Here is a 17270-nt window from a genome sequence, read left to right on the forward strand (position 1 = left end):
ACAACTGACACATAGTACTTTATTTTTAATCACTCAGGGAGATTTGCTGGATGTACATGATGTAGAGCGGCGAACATCAGGGGCGGCTCCTACACTAGGGTAGAGGAGCGCCGCCCCACTTCTTTCTCGCAGTACGAGAAGAAGAAATATAAAACGGTAATAACTACCATTTTATGTTTCTGCTTTTCGCACTGAGAGAAAGCAGAAGGGTTTGGTGGGGGCAGCAGTTGGGTGGGTCTGCTCGAGGGCAGGGTTGGAGTGGCTTGCCCACTGCTGAGGGCGCTGATTGTTTGGTCGCCCGCCCAAACCAGTCATGCGCACTCTGCCCTTTCTCCATGTAGGCTGCATGCAGCGTACATGGAAAAAATGGCCTCCCCATAGGTGCCTGGCTTGGGGCCGTCCTGACCAATCACAACACTGCAATGGCTTGGGGGAGGGTAGGGAGGCTGCCTGCTGAACTCCTGTCCCCCAATCTCAACATATCCCAGCTGATCCCATATATGACCCTGTTTCTACCTGGGGTGGCTGCTCCTCCATGGTGGAAGAGTGTCACCCCCCTGGCTCAGAGCCTGCAGCTAAAAAATAAAACAATGTTTTATCATCATTTTATTTTTCACCTGCTGCCTGAGCCAAGGCGTGTAGGGAGGGGTGGGGCGGCGACCATGGGGGGGGGGGGGGGGGTGGAGGACTAGTTGGTGCACTTCTAAGTGCGCATGTTTGTTTGACCAGCCGACCTAGACCCGCCAAACCCACATGCGCACTTAGGTTTCTCCAACCCAGCTGCATTGAACAGTCGGGTTAGAGAAACAGCACAGACTCCACAGCCTGAGTGCAGTGTCAAACCAGCCCATTCAGGCCAATCCCCGCACTGCTCTCATAGAATGAGAGCACCGCAGGGATTGCACAGGGAGTCTGCGATGCTGTCCCAGTGTCTGCTGAGACCTGGAAGAACACTGAGGCGCGACGCTGGAGGTGGCCGGCAGCTTCAGGTAAGTCTTTCTTTTTAAAAATTATTATTAAAGTCCCGCCCCATGCTCCTCCTCCCGCGCTCCCCCGAACCCCCTCCACCCGCCTCACCACTTTTTGTTTGTAGCGGCCACCACTTGTTTCTGCTGAACTCCTGTCCACCAATCTGACCCTCCCCCCGTTGAACATCGCCTGCCAATCCTTGTTCACCCTCTTCCCTACTCTTCATGTAGCACCGAGAAGGCTCAGTGCTAACTGGATGGATTGTTAAGTTTTTGTAAGCGAGCAAATAACCGAAAGTATACTGGCTCTGAAAATTCCACTGTCCAGAGCGGGGAGGAGAACTAATTTTGAAATTTTGTCAAGTTTTCATTCGTTTTCTGAATTGGAGATAGTTTGTAGCAACCCTGATATAGGAGGGTACAAAGTTCTGAGTCTTGGTGGCTCAGAAGGTAAAGGAGCTGCCTCTTTGTTGGCTGAGATTCATTTTCGGAATAGTCACTAGGAACATCACAGATCCGCAGAGTCCGAGACGGAGCTATGGAGCTTACCAAGAGAGCCTACGCTGGATGTAAGAAGGAAGCCCGGGCAGGTAACTACGCTTCGCCAGTGGAGTTTACGTAGTTTTGCCTACGGTCCGCGTTCTGTTGTGAATGCGGAGTTTAGGCAAAACTAAGACTCTGTGGTGTAGTGTAGTTAGCCGGCCCCTCCACCCTCCCAAGGTAATTAAAAGTAATTAAAAAGGCACTTACCTGCCCCGTGGCTGCCTGCTCCTCGACATGGACGCTCTCGCCGTCCTTCTACACTGATAAATTCATAACCCCTAAGTTGTACGTCTTGCTAGCGTGCATTTGCACGCGCAAGGCGTACACCATAGGGGTTATTAGTGAAGAAGGACTTCGAGGAGGAGGCAGGAGAGCGGCCATGTCGAGCAGTGGCGTAACGAACCTTGAGAGGGCCGCCCCTGCAGGGTACGTGAAGGGGCCCCCGCCGGACTCAATCTAGAGCTCCGCAGCAGAAGTGCAGTGCTGACGGGGCCCCCTGGAGGGTGAGGGCCCCCCGCACCGCGGGGGCTGCAGGGGCCTGTGTTACGCCCCTGATGTCGAGGAGGAGGCAGCCACGGGGCAGGTAATCGCCTTTTTAATTACTTTTAATTACTTTGGGAGGGGGAGGGTGCGGAGCGAAGTAACACGGAGTTGCTTTCAAGCTCCGTGGAATTTCACGTGGAGGTACTACGCCTGCTCTGCCCAGGGTTAGTAAGAAGGTCCTTTGTGGTGCAATGCCCGGGGAGTGAGGCATAAAGTTTTAAACATTAAGTGTTTATGAATGGGTGACCGGAGAAGTGTTTATAGATGATGCCTAACAGATTCAGAGGCAGGAATATTGAGCAGCAGAGCGTGTTGTTGGTTGGATAGATAAGTTGGAAGACCCAGATACAGTAAGTTGGCAAAGTCCAAGCAAGACAAGAATTGAGCCTGAACTACAGTTTTTCATGATATCAGAAGAAGGCGACTGAGTATTTTACGTAAAAGAGAAAGAGTCTTGAAACTTTGGGCAGTGGTCTTCATGACATTTGAAGTGCTGGAATGAGTATTGACAAGCATGATATATGACAAAACATTTGGGCATAGCATCAACTTTTTTCTTTGCTAAAAACCAGGATTACCTAATGCCAAGGCTGCCGAGTCTTGATTCCACCTCATGCTTCTTTCTTCCACTACTCTACACTTACTGTCACTTAATTTGACTTTTCAGGTTCTTTTCCATCTATGCTTTCTCCTCTTGTTACTGCTCTTTTCGTTATTTTTTCCTTCTTCTTCCCTTTTTTCCTTTCTCTCTCTCTCTCTTGACCTGGGTCAAAGTATGACAATGAAAAATAACTTCTGATACCCAAAAATGAGGTCTGGCACTCGCGATCTGCAATCACCAACACAAATGATGCTCAAAATGCCTGTTTTCTAAACTTGAAGACACTATCTTGAACAGCTCTAGCTCTTTTGGGGGTCTTATGCTCTTAATCAATGTGACCCCACGATCACCTAATGCTCCTATATGACAGTGCTGTGATCCACTACCCCCTGTTTTCGGTTGCTTGGCAATTTTCTAGATTTTCAAATGTTGCCTATCCTCAAAGTGACCTGATCCCATCCTTCGGGTGACCGCAGTTAAAGCTCAACCCATGGGCCTTGCAACCATGGGTGTGTGAATTTTCTTCAACATATTTTTGCTACCGTCTCAAAACTCTGGATCGAGGATATGCTTATGAAAAGGCTGGACCTAAACCAGCTGGAATCCTTTGCTTTAACAAATAACCTTCTTGCTTCTTTCCAAGTGGGCCTAATTTCTGCCAGAGGAGCCTGGTGTCCAGTCTTGATGACCTCGGGAGGGATGTGGCAGAGCTGGTGGACCGATGACTCCATGGACCACATCATCAATCTAGTTGCCTGCTCCATGTGGTTTTCACTGGCTCATGTCTGCAAGCAATCGCATAGTACCAGACCAATCATATCCCTGCCTCCTTTCTCATCTTGACCTGTCCTTTTGTGGGTGTTGTACCACCAACCATATTATTGTCTTATTCTTCATCAATCATTAGGATTTAACCCTGGCTAATTTGCAGATCATGTGGCAGCTCAACAAAAGATTTTAGTCACAAACAGCACGTCAACTTCACGCCATTGACAAATGGCTTGTTGCAACAGGTACAATATAGGCCATCGGGGTTATGCTCAGAAGGTAGGGCATTGTGTTCATCCTGTCCAGGAACTTTGGTCTTGATCCCATTGACACTCAAATTTCTCTAAACCTTCAAGTTGAAACTGCAGCTAAAACATGCATTTTGCCTCGCAAGCACTTGTTAATCAGACTTATTGTGAACAGAGCGCCTTTCCATGAGGCCAACTTAACTCAGTTTGGTGAAGGGAGTTTTCTTGACCAAACAGACCAGTTAGCGCACAGTCCAATCATTCCACAGGACACAAAACAAGGGTCCAAAGATCCACCAGCGACCTCCTCTCATGCACTCAACCAGCAGCTCTCTCATTTTCATGGACTTTTAGTTGTGTAAAGGTTCCTCTAGAGATACTTCTTGCCTGAAGTTACAGACCAATGACACGAACACATACCTTTTTTAGGAAGATATACAATCTTTCCACTAGAACCAAAAAATAGTCATTGTTTTATTAACAGTGAAATGGAATTTAACACCTTTAATTCAATAGTTATTGAAAGAGGCCATTTATTAAATCATGTAAAATACCTCTCCAAACCTAAGCATACATCCTCTAACAAAGGAACTTTCTAAAATGCCTTGTGTTGGAGATTGAGAGAGAAGCAGGTCTGGGCAAGCAGAGCTGTCTTACTTTCGCTACACTGGATGGCCCCTTTTGAGTGACTCAGTTAAAATCTATGTAATTATTTTAATTAATCACCTCTGTGCTGTTACTAGAAAAATATATATTTAAATATATTGAAACATATTAGGAATTTTCTAAATGTAACACGCGGTTGCTGTTAACACGGTGGATTTATTTTGGCTCAAGCTGACTTTCAGGGTTATATGTAAAGGTGTAAAGAGTCAGCAATATAAACTTTTATCTCTGAGGATTCAGCGAAAATGTGTCTTTGTTCACTGTACTCTGTGTGCTCTTTATAATTATCCAATGTGTACAGACAATGTTTGTAATATAACCAGATAAGTGAGCTTATGTACACAGATTAAGAAGTACCTTAGAACCTATTAAAATATATGATAAGCACACTGAATCATATCAGGAATTTTCTAAAATTACATACCATAGAGCCTATTTGCATGTCTCCCTACCCAGCAGGAGCATTGTCAGTGCAATTGACATATTGACACGTGGTCTGATTTGTTCTTTGGTTTTTAAAATATTGAGTTAAAACTCAATGAGATGAAAGTAAACGATCTGACTTGGCCTGCACAAAACAAATGTTAATCCTCAGTCACTTCACCGGAAGACAGCTTTTCTCTCCGCTCTGTAGGGCGGCAGCCGCCTCAACTATCCTGTATTAGATGCTCTGGAGGTTGGCAGCCGCCTCAGCTATCCTGTATTAGATGCTCAGTAGGCCGGCAGCCACCTCAGCTATCCTGTATTATATGCTCTGTAGGCCGGCAGCCACCTCAGCTATCCTGTATTAGATGCTCTGTAGGCCGGCAGCCACCTCAGCTATCCTGTATTAGTTGCTCTGGAGGCCGGCAGCCACCTCAGCTATCCTGTATTAGATGCTCTGTAGGCCGGCAGCCACCTCAGCTATCCTGTATTAGATGTTCTGTAGGCCAGCAGCCACCTCAGCTATCCTGTATTAGATGCTCTGTAGGCCGGCAGCCACATCATCTATCCTGTGTTAGATGCTCTGTGGTCCGGCAGCCACCTCAGCTATCCTGTATTAGATGCTCTGTAGGGCGGCAGCCACCTCAGCTATCCTGTATTAGATGCTCTGTAGGCCGGCAGCCACCTCAGCTATCCTGTATTAGATGCTCTGTAGGCCGGCAGCCACCTCAGCTATCCTGTATTAGATGCTCTGTAGGCCGGCAGCCACCTCAGCTATCCTGTATTAGATGCTCTAGAGGCCGGCAGTTACCTTAGCTATCCTGTATTAGATGCTCTGGAGGCCGGCAGCCACCTCAGCTATCCTGTATTAGATGCTATGTAGGCCGGCAGCCACCTCAGCTATCCTGTATTAGATGCTCTGTAGGCCGGTAGCCACCTCAGCTATCCTGTATTAGATGCTATGTAGGTCGGCAGCCACCTCAGCTATCCTGTATTAGATGCTCTGTAGGCCAGCAGCCACCTCAGCTATCCTGTATTAGATGCTCTGGAGGCCGGCAGCCACCTCAGCTATCCTGTATTAGATGCTCTGTAGGCAGGCAGCCACCTCAGATATCCTGTATTAGATGCTCTGAAAGGGCAGTAGCCACCTCAGCTATCCTGTATTAGATGCTCTGTAGGCAGGCAGCCAACTCAGCTATCCTGTATTAGATGCTCTGAAAGGGGGGAGCCACCTCAGCTATCCTGTATTAGATGCTCTGTAGGCCGGGATCCACCTCAGCTATCCTGTATTAGATGCTCTGTAGGCCGGCAGCCACCTCAGCTATCCTGTATTAGATGCTCTGTAGGTCAGCAGCCACCTCAGCTATCCTGTATTAGATGCTCTGTAGGTCAGCAGCCACCTCAGCTATCCTGTATTACATGCTCTGTCAGCCAGCAGCCACCTCAGCTATCTGTATTAGATGCTCTGTAGGTCAGCAGCCACCTCAGCTATCCTGTATTAGATGCTTTGTAGGCCGGCAGCCACCTCAGCTATCCTGTATTAGATGCTCCGTAGGCCGGCAGCCACCTCAGCTATCCTGTATTAGATGCTCTGGAGGTCAGCAGCCACCTCAGCTATCCTGTATTAGATGCTTTGTAGGCCGGCAGCCACCTCAGCTATCCTGTATTAGATGCTCCGTAGGCCGGCAGCCACCTCAGCTATCCTGTATTAGATGCTCTGTAGGTCAGCAGCCACCTCAGCTATCCTGTATTAGATGCTTTGTAGGCCGGCAGCCACCTCAGCTATCCTGTATTAGATGCTCCGTAGGCCGGCAGCCACCTCAGCTATCCTGTATTAGATGCTCTGGAGGCCGGCAGCCACCTCAGCTATCCTGTATTAGATGCTCTGGAGGCCGGCAGCCACCTCAGCTATCCTGTATTAGATGCTCCGTAGGCCGGCAGCCACCTCAGCTATCCTGTATTAGATGCTCTGGAGGCCGGCAGCCACCTCAGCTATCCTGTATTAGATGCTCTGTAGGCCGGCAGCCACCTCAGCTATCCTGTATTAGATGCTCTGTAGGCCGGTAGCCACCTCAGCTATCCTGTATTAATTAGATGCTATGTAGGTCGGCAGCCACCTCATCTATCCTGTATTAGATGCTCTGAAAGGGCGGTAGCCACCTCAGCTATCCTGTATTAGATGCTCTGTAGGTCGGCAGCCACCTCAGCTATCCTGTATTATATGCTCTGTAGGCCGGCAGCCACCTCAGCTATCCTGTATTAGATGCTCTGTAGGTCAGCAGCCACCTCAGCTATCCTGTATTAGATGCTCTGTAGGCTGGCAGCCACCTCAGCTATCCTGTATTAGATGCTCTGAAGGCCGGCAGCGTCCTCAGCTATCCTGTATTAGATGCTCTGTAGGTCGGCAGCCTCCTTAGCTATCCTGTATTAGATGCTCTGAAGGCCGGCAGCCACCTCAGCTATCCTGTATTAGATGCTCTGAAGGCCGGCAGCCACCTCAGCTATCCTGTATTAGATGCTCTAGAGGCCGGCAGCCACCTCAGCTATCCTGTATTAGATGCTCTGAAAGGGCAGTAGCCACCTCAGCTATCCTGTATTAGATGCTCTAGAGGCCGGCAGCCACCTCAGCTATCCTGTATTAGATGCTCTGAAGTCCGGCAGCCACCTCAGCTATCCTGTATTAGATGCTCTAGAGGCCGGCAGCCACCTCAGCTATCCTGTATTAGATGCTCTGAAGGCCGGCAGCCACCTCGGCTATCCTGTATTAGATGCTCTGTAGGCCGGCAGCCACCTCAGCTATCCTGTATTAGATGCTCTGAAGGCCAGCAGCCACCTCAGCTATCCTGTATTAGAGGCTCTAGAGGCCGGCAGCCACCTCAGCTATCCTGTATTAGATGCTCTGAAGGCCAGCAGCCACCTCAGCTATCCTGTATTAGATGCTCTGAAGGCCGGCAGCCACCTCAGCCATCCTGTGTTAGATGCTCTGTAGGGTGGCAGCCACCTCAGCTTTCCTGTATTACATGCTCTGTAGGGTGGCAGCCACCTCAGCTATCCTGTATTAGATGCTCTGAAGGCCGGCAGCCACCTCAGCTATCCTGTATTAGATGCTCTGAAGGCCGGCAGCCACCTCAGCTATCCTGTATTAGATGCTCTGAAGGCCGGCAGCCACCTCAGCTATCCTGTATTAGATGCTCTGTAGGCCAGCAGCCACCTGAGCTATCCTGTATTAGATGCTCTAGAGGCCGGCAGCCACCTCAGCTATCCTGTATTAGATGCTCTGTAGGCCAGCAGCCACCTCAGCTATCCTGTATTAGATGCTCTGTAGGCCAGCAGCCACCTCAGCTATCCTGTGTTAGATGCTCTGTAGGTCGACAGCCACCTCAGCTATCCTGTATTAGATGCTCTGGATGCCATCAGCCACCTCAGCTATCCTGTATTAGATGCTCTGTAGGCCGGCCGCCACCTCAGCTATCCTGTATTAGATGCGCTGGAGGTCGGCAGCCACCTCAGCTATCCTGTATTAGATGCTCTGTAGGGTGGCAGCCTCCTCAGCTATCCTGTATTAGATGCTCTGTAGGTCGACAGCCACCTCAGCTATCCTGTATTAGATGCTCTGTAGGCCAGCAGCCACCTCAGCTATCCTGTGTTAGATGCTCTGTAGGTCGACAGCCACCTCAGCTATCCTGTATTAGATGCTCTAGAGGCCGGCAGCCACCTCAGCTATCCTGTATTAGATGCTCTGAAGGCCGGCAGCGTCCTCAGCTATCCTGTGTTAGATGGTCTGTAGACCGGCAGCCACCTCAACTATCCTGTATTAGATGCTCTAGAGGCCGGCAGCCACCTTAGCTATCCTGTATTAGATGCTCTGTAGGCCGGCAGCCACCTCAGCTATCCTGTATTAGATGCTCTGAAGGCCGGCAGCGTCCTCAGCTATCCTGTGTTAGATGCTCTGTAGACCGGCAGCCACCTCAACTATCCTGTATTTGATGCTCTGTAGGCCGGCAGCCACCTCAGCTATCCTGTATTAGATGCTCTAGAGGCCGGCAGCCACCTCAGCTATCCTGTATTAGATGCTCTGTAGGCCGGCAGCCACCTCAGCTATCCTGTATTAGATGCTCTAGAGGCCGGCAGCCACCTCAGCTATCCTGTATTAGATGCTCTGTAGGCCGGCAGCCACCTCAGCTATCCTGTATTAGATGCTCTGTAGGCTGGCAGCCTCCTCAGCTATCCTGTATTAGATGCTCTGAAGGCCAGCAGCCACCTCAGCTATCCTGTATTAGATGCTCTGGAGGCCGGCAGCCACCTCAGCTATCCTGTATTAGATGCTCTGAAGGCCGGCAGCCACCTCAGCTATCCTGTATTAGATGCTATGTAGGTCGGCAGCCACCTCAGCTATCCTGTATTAGATGCTCTGTGGTCCGGCAGCCACCTTAGCTATCCTGTATTAGATGCTCTGTAGGCCGGCAGCCACCTCAGCTATCCTGTATTAGATGCTCTAGAGGCCGGCAGTCACCTCAGCTATCCTGTATTAGATGCTCTAGAGGCCGGCAGTTACCTTAGCTATCCTGTATTAGATGCTCTAGAGGCCGGCAGCCACCTCAGCTATCCTGTATCAGATGCTCTGTAGGTCGTCAGCCACCTCAGCTATCCTGTATTAGATGCTCTGTAGGTCGTCAGCCACCTCAGCTATCCTGTATTAGATGCTCTGTAGACCGGCAGCCACCTCAGCTATCCTGTATTAGATGCTCTAGAGGCCGGCAGTCACCTCAGCTATCCTGTATTAGATGCTCTCGAGGCCGGCAGCCACCTCAGCGATCCTGTATTAGATGCTCTGGATGCCAGCAGCCACCTCAGCTATCCTGTATTAGATGCTCTGTAGGCCGGCAGCCACCTCAGCTATCCTGTATTAGATGCTCTGGATGCCATCAGCCACCTCAGCTATCCTGTATTAGATGCTCTGTAGGCCGGCAGCTACCTCAGCTATCCTGTATTAGATGCTCTGTAGGGCGGAAGCCACCTCAGCTATCCTGTAATAGATGCTCTGCAGGGCGGCAGCCTCCTTAGCTATCCTGTATTAGATGCTCTGGAGGCCGGCAGCCACCTCAGCTATCCTGTATTAGATGCTCTGTAGGCCGGCAGCCACCTCAGCTATCCTGTATTAGATGCTCTGGAGGGCGGCAGCCACCTCAGCTATCCTGTATTAGATGCTCTGTAGGCCGGCAGCCACCTCAGCTATCCTGTATTAGATGCTGTGTAGGGCGGCAGCCACCTCAGCTATCCTGTAATAGATGCTCTGTAGGCAGGCAGCCTCCTCAGCTATCCTGTATTAGATGCTCTGAAGGCCGGCAGCGTCCTCAGCTATCCTGTATTAGATGCTCTGTGGTCTAGCAGCCACCTCAGCTATCCTGTATTAGATGCTCTGAAGGCCAGCAGCCACCTCAGCTATCCTGTATTAGATGCTCTGAAGGCCAGCAGCCACCTCAGCTATCCTGTATTAGATGCTCTCTAGGCCGGCAGCTCCCTCAGCTATCCTGTATTAGATGCTCTGTAGGTCGGCAGCCTCCTTAGCTATCCTGTATTAGATGCTCTGTAGGTCAGCAGCCTCCTCAGCTATCCTGTATTAGATGCTCTGAAGGCCAGCAGCCACCTCAGCTATCCTGTATTAGATGCTCTCTAGGCCGGCAGCCACCTCAACTATCCTGTATTAGATGCTCTGAAGGCCAGCAGCCACCTCAGCTATCCTGTATTAGATGCTCTGAAGGCCAGCAGCCACCTCAGCTATCCTGTATTAGATGCTCTGAAGGCCAGCAGCCACCTCAGCTATCCTGTATTAGATGCTCTGAAGGCCAGCAGCCACCTCAACTATCCTGTATTAGATGCTCTGAAGGCCAGCAGCCACCTCAGCTATCCTGTATTAGATGCTCTGTAGGCCGGCAGCCACCTCAGCTATCCTGTATTAGATGCTCTGAAGGCCAGCAGCCACCTCAACTATCCTGTATTAGATGCTCTGAAGGCCAGCAGCCACCTCAGCTATCCTGTATTAGATGCTCTGAAGGCCGGCAGCCACCTCAGCTATCCTGTATTAGATGCTCTGTAGGCCAGCAGCCACCTCAGCTATCCTGTGTTAGATGCTCTGTAGGTCGACAGCCACCTCAGCTATCCTGTATTAGATGCTCTGTAGGCCGGCAGCCACCTCAGCTATCCTTTATTAGATGCTCTGTAGGCCGGCAGCCACCTCAGCTATCCTGTATTAGATGCTCTGAAGGCCAGCAGCCACCTCAGCTATCCTGTATTAGATGCTCTGTAGGCCGGCAGCCACCTCAGCTATCCTGTATTAGATGCTCTGAAGTGCCGGCAGCGTCCTCAGCTATCCTGTGTTAGATGCTCTGTAGACCGGCAGCCACCTCAACTATCCTGTATTAGATGCTCTAGAGGCCGGCAGTCACCTCAGCTATCCTGTGTTAGATGCTCTGTAGACCGGCAGCCACCTCAACTATCCTGTATTTGATGCTCTGTAGGCCGGCAGCCACCTCAGCTATCCTGTATTAGATGCTCTAGAGGCCGGCAGCCACCTTAGCTATCCTGTATTAGATGCTCTGTAGGCCGGCAGCCACCTCAGCTATCCTGTATTAGATGCTCTAGAGGCCGGCAGCCACCTCAGCTATCCTGTGTTCGATGCTCTGTAGACCGGCAGCCACCTCAACTATCCTGTATTAGATGCTCTAGAGGCCGGCAGTCACCTCAGCTATCCTGTATTAGATGCTCTAGAGGCCGGCAGTTACCTTAGCTATCCTGTATTAGATGCTCTAGAGGCCGGAAGTCACCTCAGCTATCCTGTATTAGATGCTCTGTAGGTCGTCAGCCACCTCAGCTATCCTGTATTAGATGCTCTGTAGACCGGCAGCCACCTCAGCTATCCTGTATTAGATGCTCTAGAGGCCGGCAGTCACCTCAGCTATCCTGTATTAGATGCTCTGGAGGCCGGCAGCCACCTCAGCGATCCTGTATTAGATGCTCTGGATGCCATCAGCCACCTCAGCTATCCTGTATTAGATGCTCTGTAGGCCGGCAGCCACCTCAGCTATCCTGTATTAGATGCTCTGTAGGCCGGCCGCCACCTCAGCTATCCTTTATTAGATGCTCTGGAGGCCGGCAGCCACCTCAGCTATCCTGTATTAGATGCTCTGGATGCCATCAGCCACCTCAGCTATCCTGTATTAGATGCTCTGTAGGCCGGCAGCCACCTCAGCTATCCTGTATTAGATGCTCTGTAGGCCGGCCGCCACCTCAGCTATCCTGTATTAGATGCCCTGGAGGTCGGCAGCCACCTCAGCTATCCTGTATTAGATGCTCTGTAGGCTGGCAGCCACCTCAGCTATCCTGTATTAGATGCTCTGTAGGCCGGCAGCCACCTCAGCTATCCTGTATTAGATGCTCTGTAGTCCGGCAGCCACCTCAGCTATCCTGTATTAGATGCTCTGTAGGGCGGCAGCCACCTCAGCTATCCTGTAATAGATGCTCTGCAGGGCGGCTGCCTCCTCAGCTATCCTGTATTAGATGCTCTGGAGGCCGGCAGCCACCTCAGCTATCCTGTATTAGATGCTCTGTAGGCCGGCAGCCACCTCAGCTATCCTGTATTAGATGCTCTGGAGGGCGGCAGCCACCTCAGCTATCCTGTGTTAGATGCTCTGTAGGCCGGCAGCCGCCTCAGCTATCCTGTGTTACATGCTCCGGAGGCCGGCAGCCACCTCAGCTATCCTGTATTAGATGCTCTGTAGGCCGGCAGCCACCTCAGCTATCCTGTACTAGATGCTCTGTAGGCCGGCAGCCACCTCAGCTATCCTGTATTAGATACTCTGGAGGGTGGCAGCCACCTCGGCTATCCTGTATTAGATGCTCTGTAGGCCGGCAGCCACCTCAGCTATCCTGTATTAGATGCTCTGTAGGCTGGCAGCCACCTCAGCTACCCTGTATTAGATACTCTGGAGGGTGGCAGCCACCTCGGCTATCCTGTATTAGATGCTCTGTAGGCCGGCAGCCACCTCAGCTATCCTGTATTAGATGCTCTGTAGGCCGGCAGCCACCTCAGCTACCCTGTATTAGATACTCTGGAGGGTGGCAGCCACCTCGGCTATCCTGTATTAGATGCTCTGTAGGCCGGCAGCCACCTCAGCTATCCTGTATTAGATGCTCTGTAGGGCGGCAGCCACCTCAGCTATCCTGTATTAGACGCTCCTGAGGCCGGCAGCCACCTCAGCTATCCTGTATTAGATGCTCTGCAGGCCAGCAGCCACCTCAGCTATCCTGTATTAGATGCTGCTGAGGCCGGCAGCCACCTCAGCTATCCTGTATTAGATGCTCTGGAGGGTGGCAGCCACCTCAGCTATCCTGTATTAGATGCTCTGTAGGCCGGCAGCCACCTCAGCTATCCTGTATTAGATGCTCTGGAGACCGGCGGCCACCTCAGCTATCCTGTATTAGATGCTCTAGCGACTGGCAGCCACCTCAGCTATCCTGTATTAGATGCTCTGTAGGCCAGCAGCCACCTCAGCTATCCTGTGTACGATGCTCTGTAGGCCGGCAGCAACCTCAGCTATCCTGTGTTAGATGCTCTGTAGGCCGGCAGTCACCTCAGCTATCCTGTGTTAGATGCCCTGTAGGTCAGCAGCCACCTCAGCTATCCTGTATTAGATGCTCTGTAGGCCGGCAGCCACCTCAGCTATCCTGTGTTAGATGCTCTGTAGGCCGGCAGCCACCTCAGCTATCCTGTATTCCATGCTCTGTAGGGCGGCAGCCACCTCAGCTATCCTGTATTAGATGCTGCTGAGGCCGGCAGCCACCTCAGCTATCCTGTATTAGATGCTGCTGAGGCCGGCAGCCACCTCAGCTATCCTGTATTAGATGCTCTGTAGGCCAGCAGCCACCTCAGCTATCCTGTGTTAGATGCTCTGTAGGCTGGCAGCCACCTCAGCTATCCTGTATTAGATGCTCTGTAGGGCGGCAGCCACCTCAGCTATCCTGTGTTAGATGCTCTGTAGGCTGGCAGTCACCTCAGCTATCCTGTATTACATGCTCTGTAGGGCGGCAGCCACCTCAGCTATCCTGTATTAGATGCTCTGTAGGCCGGCAGCCACCTCAGCTATCCTGTGTAACATGCTCCGGAGGCTGGCAGCCACCTCAGCTATCCTGTACTAGATGCTCTGTAGGCCGGCAGCCATCTCAGCTATCCTGTGTTAGATGCTCTGTAGGCCGGCAGTCACCTCAGCTATCCTGTGTTAGATGCTCTGTAGGCCGGCAGCCACGTCAGCTATCCTGTATTCCATGCTCTGTAGGGCGGCAGCCACCTCAGCTATCCTGTATTCCATGCTCTGTAGGGCGGCAGCCACCTCAGCTATCCTGTATTAGATGCTGCTGAGGCCGGCAGCCACCTCAGCTATCCTGTATTAGATGCTCTGTAGGCCAGCAGCCACCTCAGCTATCCTGTGTTAGATGCTCTGTAGGCTGGCAGCCACCTCAGCTATCCTGTATTAGATGCTCTGGAGGCCGGCAGCCACCTCAGCTATCCTGTATTAGATGCTCTGTAGGCCGGCAGCCACCTCAGCTATCCTGTATTAGATGCTGCTGAGGCCGGCAGCCACCTCAGCTATCCTGCATTAGATGCTGCTGAGGCCGGCAGCCACCTCAGCTATCCTGTATTAGATGCTCTGGAGGCCGGCAGCCACCTCAGCTATCCTGTATTAGATGCTCTGTAGGCCGGCAGCCACCTCAGCTATCCTGTATTAGATGCTCCTGAGACCGGCAGCCACCTCAGCTATCCTGTATTAGATGCTCTGTAGGTCGGCAGCCACCTCAGCTATCCTGTATTACATGCTCTGTAGGGCGGCAGCCACTTCAGCTATCCTGTATTACATGCTCTGTAGGCTGGCAGTCACCTCAGCTATCCTGTATTAGATGCTCTGTAGGCCGGCAGCCACCTCAGCTATCCTGTATTAGATGCTCCTGAGACCGGCAGCCACCTCAGCTATCCTGTATTAGATGCTCTGTAGGCCGGCAGCCACCTCAGCTATCCTGTGTTAGATGCTCTGTAGGCTGGCAGCCACCTCAGCTATCCTGTATTAGATGCTCTGTAGGCCGGCAGCGTCCTCAGCTATCCTGTATTAGATGCTCTGTAGGCCGGCAGCGTCCTCAGCTATCCTGTATTAGATGCTCTGTAGGCCGGCAGCCACCTCAGCTATCCTGTATTAGATGCTCTGTAGGCCGGCAGCGTCCTCAGCTATCCTGTATTAGATGCTCTGGAGGCCGGCAGCCACCTCAGCTATCCTGTATTAGATGCTCTGTAGGCAGGCAGCCTCCTCAGCTATCCTGTGTTAGATGCTCTGTAGGCCGGCAGCCACCTCAGCTATCCTGTATTAGATGCTCTGTAGGCAGGCAGCCTCCTCAGCTATCCTGTGTTAGATGCTCTGTAGGCAGGCAGCCTCCTCAGCTATCCTGTATTAGATGCTCTGTAGGCTGGCAGCCACCTCAGCTATCCTGTATTAGATGCTCTAGCGGCCGGCAGCCACCTCAGCTATCCTGTATTAGATGCTCTGTAGGCCGGCGGCCACCTCAGCTATCCTGTATTAGATGCTCTGAAGGCCGGCAGCCACCTCAGCTATCCTGTATTAGATGCTCTAGCGGCCGGCAGCCACCTCAGCTATCCTGTATTAGATGCTCTAGCGGCCGGCAGCCACCTCAGCTATCCTGTAATAGATGCTCTGCAGGGCGGCAGCCTCCTCAGCTATCCTGTATTAGATGCTCTGTAGGCCGGCAGCCACCTCAGCTATCCTGTATTAGATGCTCTGAAGGCCAGCAGCCACCTCAACTATCCTGTATTAGATGCTCTGAAGGCCGGCAGCCACCTCAGCTATCCTGTATTAGATGCTCTGTAGGCCGGCAGCCACCTCAACTATCCTGTATTAGATGCTCTGGAGGCCGGCAGCCACCTCAGCTATCCTGTATTAGATGCTCTCTAGGCCGGCAGCTCCCTCAGCTATCCTGTATTAGATGCTCTGTGGTCCGGCAGCCACCTCAGCTATCCTGTATTAGATGCTCTGAAGGCCAGCAGCCACCTCAGCTATCCTGTATTAGATGCTCTGTAGACCGGCAGCCACCTCGGCTATCCTGTATTAGATGCTCTGTAGGCCGGCAGCCACCTCAGCTATCCTGTATTAGATGCTCTGTAGGCCGGCAGCGTCCTCAGCTATCCTGTATTAGATGCTCTGTAGGCCGTCAGCCACCTCAGCTATCCTGTATTAGATGCTCTGTAGGCCGGCAGCCACCTCAGCTATCCTGTATTAGATGCTCTGAAGGCCGGCAGCCACCTCAGCTATCCTGTATTAGATGCTCTGAAGGCCGGCAGCCACCTCAGCTATCCTGTATTAGACGCTCTGAAGGCCGGCAGCCACCTCAGCTATCCTGTATTAGATGCTCTGTAGGCTGGCAGCCTCCTCAGCTATCCTGTATTAGATGCTCTCTAGGCCGGCAGCCACCTCAGCTATCCTGTATTAGATGCTCTGGAGGCCGGCAGCCACCTCAGCTATCCTGTATTAGATGCTCTGAAGGCCGGCAGCCAAGTCAGCTATCCTGTATTAGATGCTCTGTAGGCTGGCAGCCTCCTCAGCTATCCTGTATTAGATGCTCTCTAGGCCGGCAGCCACCTCAGCTATCCTGTATTAGATGCTCTGAAGGCCGGCAGCCACCTCGGCTATCCTGTATTAGATGCTCTGTAGACCGGCAGCCACCTCAGCTATCCTGTATTAGATGCTCTGTAGGCAGGCAGCCTCCTCAGCTATCCTGTATTAGATGCTCTGGAGGCCGGCAGCCACCTCAGCTATCCTGTATTAGATGCTCTGTAGTCCGGCAGCCACCTCAGCTATCCTGTGTTAGATGCTCTGTAGGCCGGCAGCCACCTCAACTATCCTGTATTAGATGCTCTGGAGGCCGGCAGCCACCTCAGCTATCCTGTATTAGATGCTCTCTAGGCCGGCAGCTCCCTCAGCTATCCTGTATTAGATGCTCTGTGGTCCGGCAGCCACCTCAGCTATCCTGTATTAGATGCTCTGAAGGCCAGCAGCCACCTCAGCTATCCTGTATTAGATGCTCTGTAGGCCGGCAGCCACCTCGGCTATCCTGTATTAGATGCTCTGTAGGCCGGCAGCCACCTCAGCTATCCTGTATTAGATGCTCTGTAGGCCGGCAGCGTCCTCAGCTATCCTGTATTAGATGCTCTGTAGGCCGTCAGCCACCTCAGCTATCCTGTATTAGATGCTCTGTAGGCCGGCAGCCACCTCAGCTATCCTGTATTAGATGCTCTGAAGGCCGGCAGCCACCTCAGCTATCCTGTATTAGATGCTCTGAAGGCCGGCAGCCACCTCAGCTATCCTGTATTAGATGCTCTGAAGGCCGGCAGCCACCTCAGCTATCCTGTATTAGACGCTCTGAAGGCCGGCAGCCACCTCAGCTATCCTGTAT

This window comes from Lissotriton helveticus, chromosome 11, assembly GCF_964261635.1.
Source record: "Lissotriton helveticus chromosome 11, aLisHel1.1, whole genome shotgun sequence".
Taxonomy (NCBI): Eukaryota; Metazoa; Chordata; class Amphibia; order Caudata; family Salamandridae; genus Lissotriton; species Lissotriton helveticus.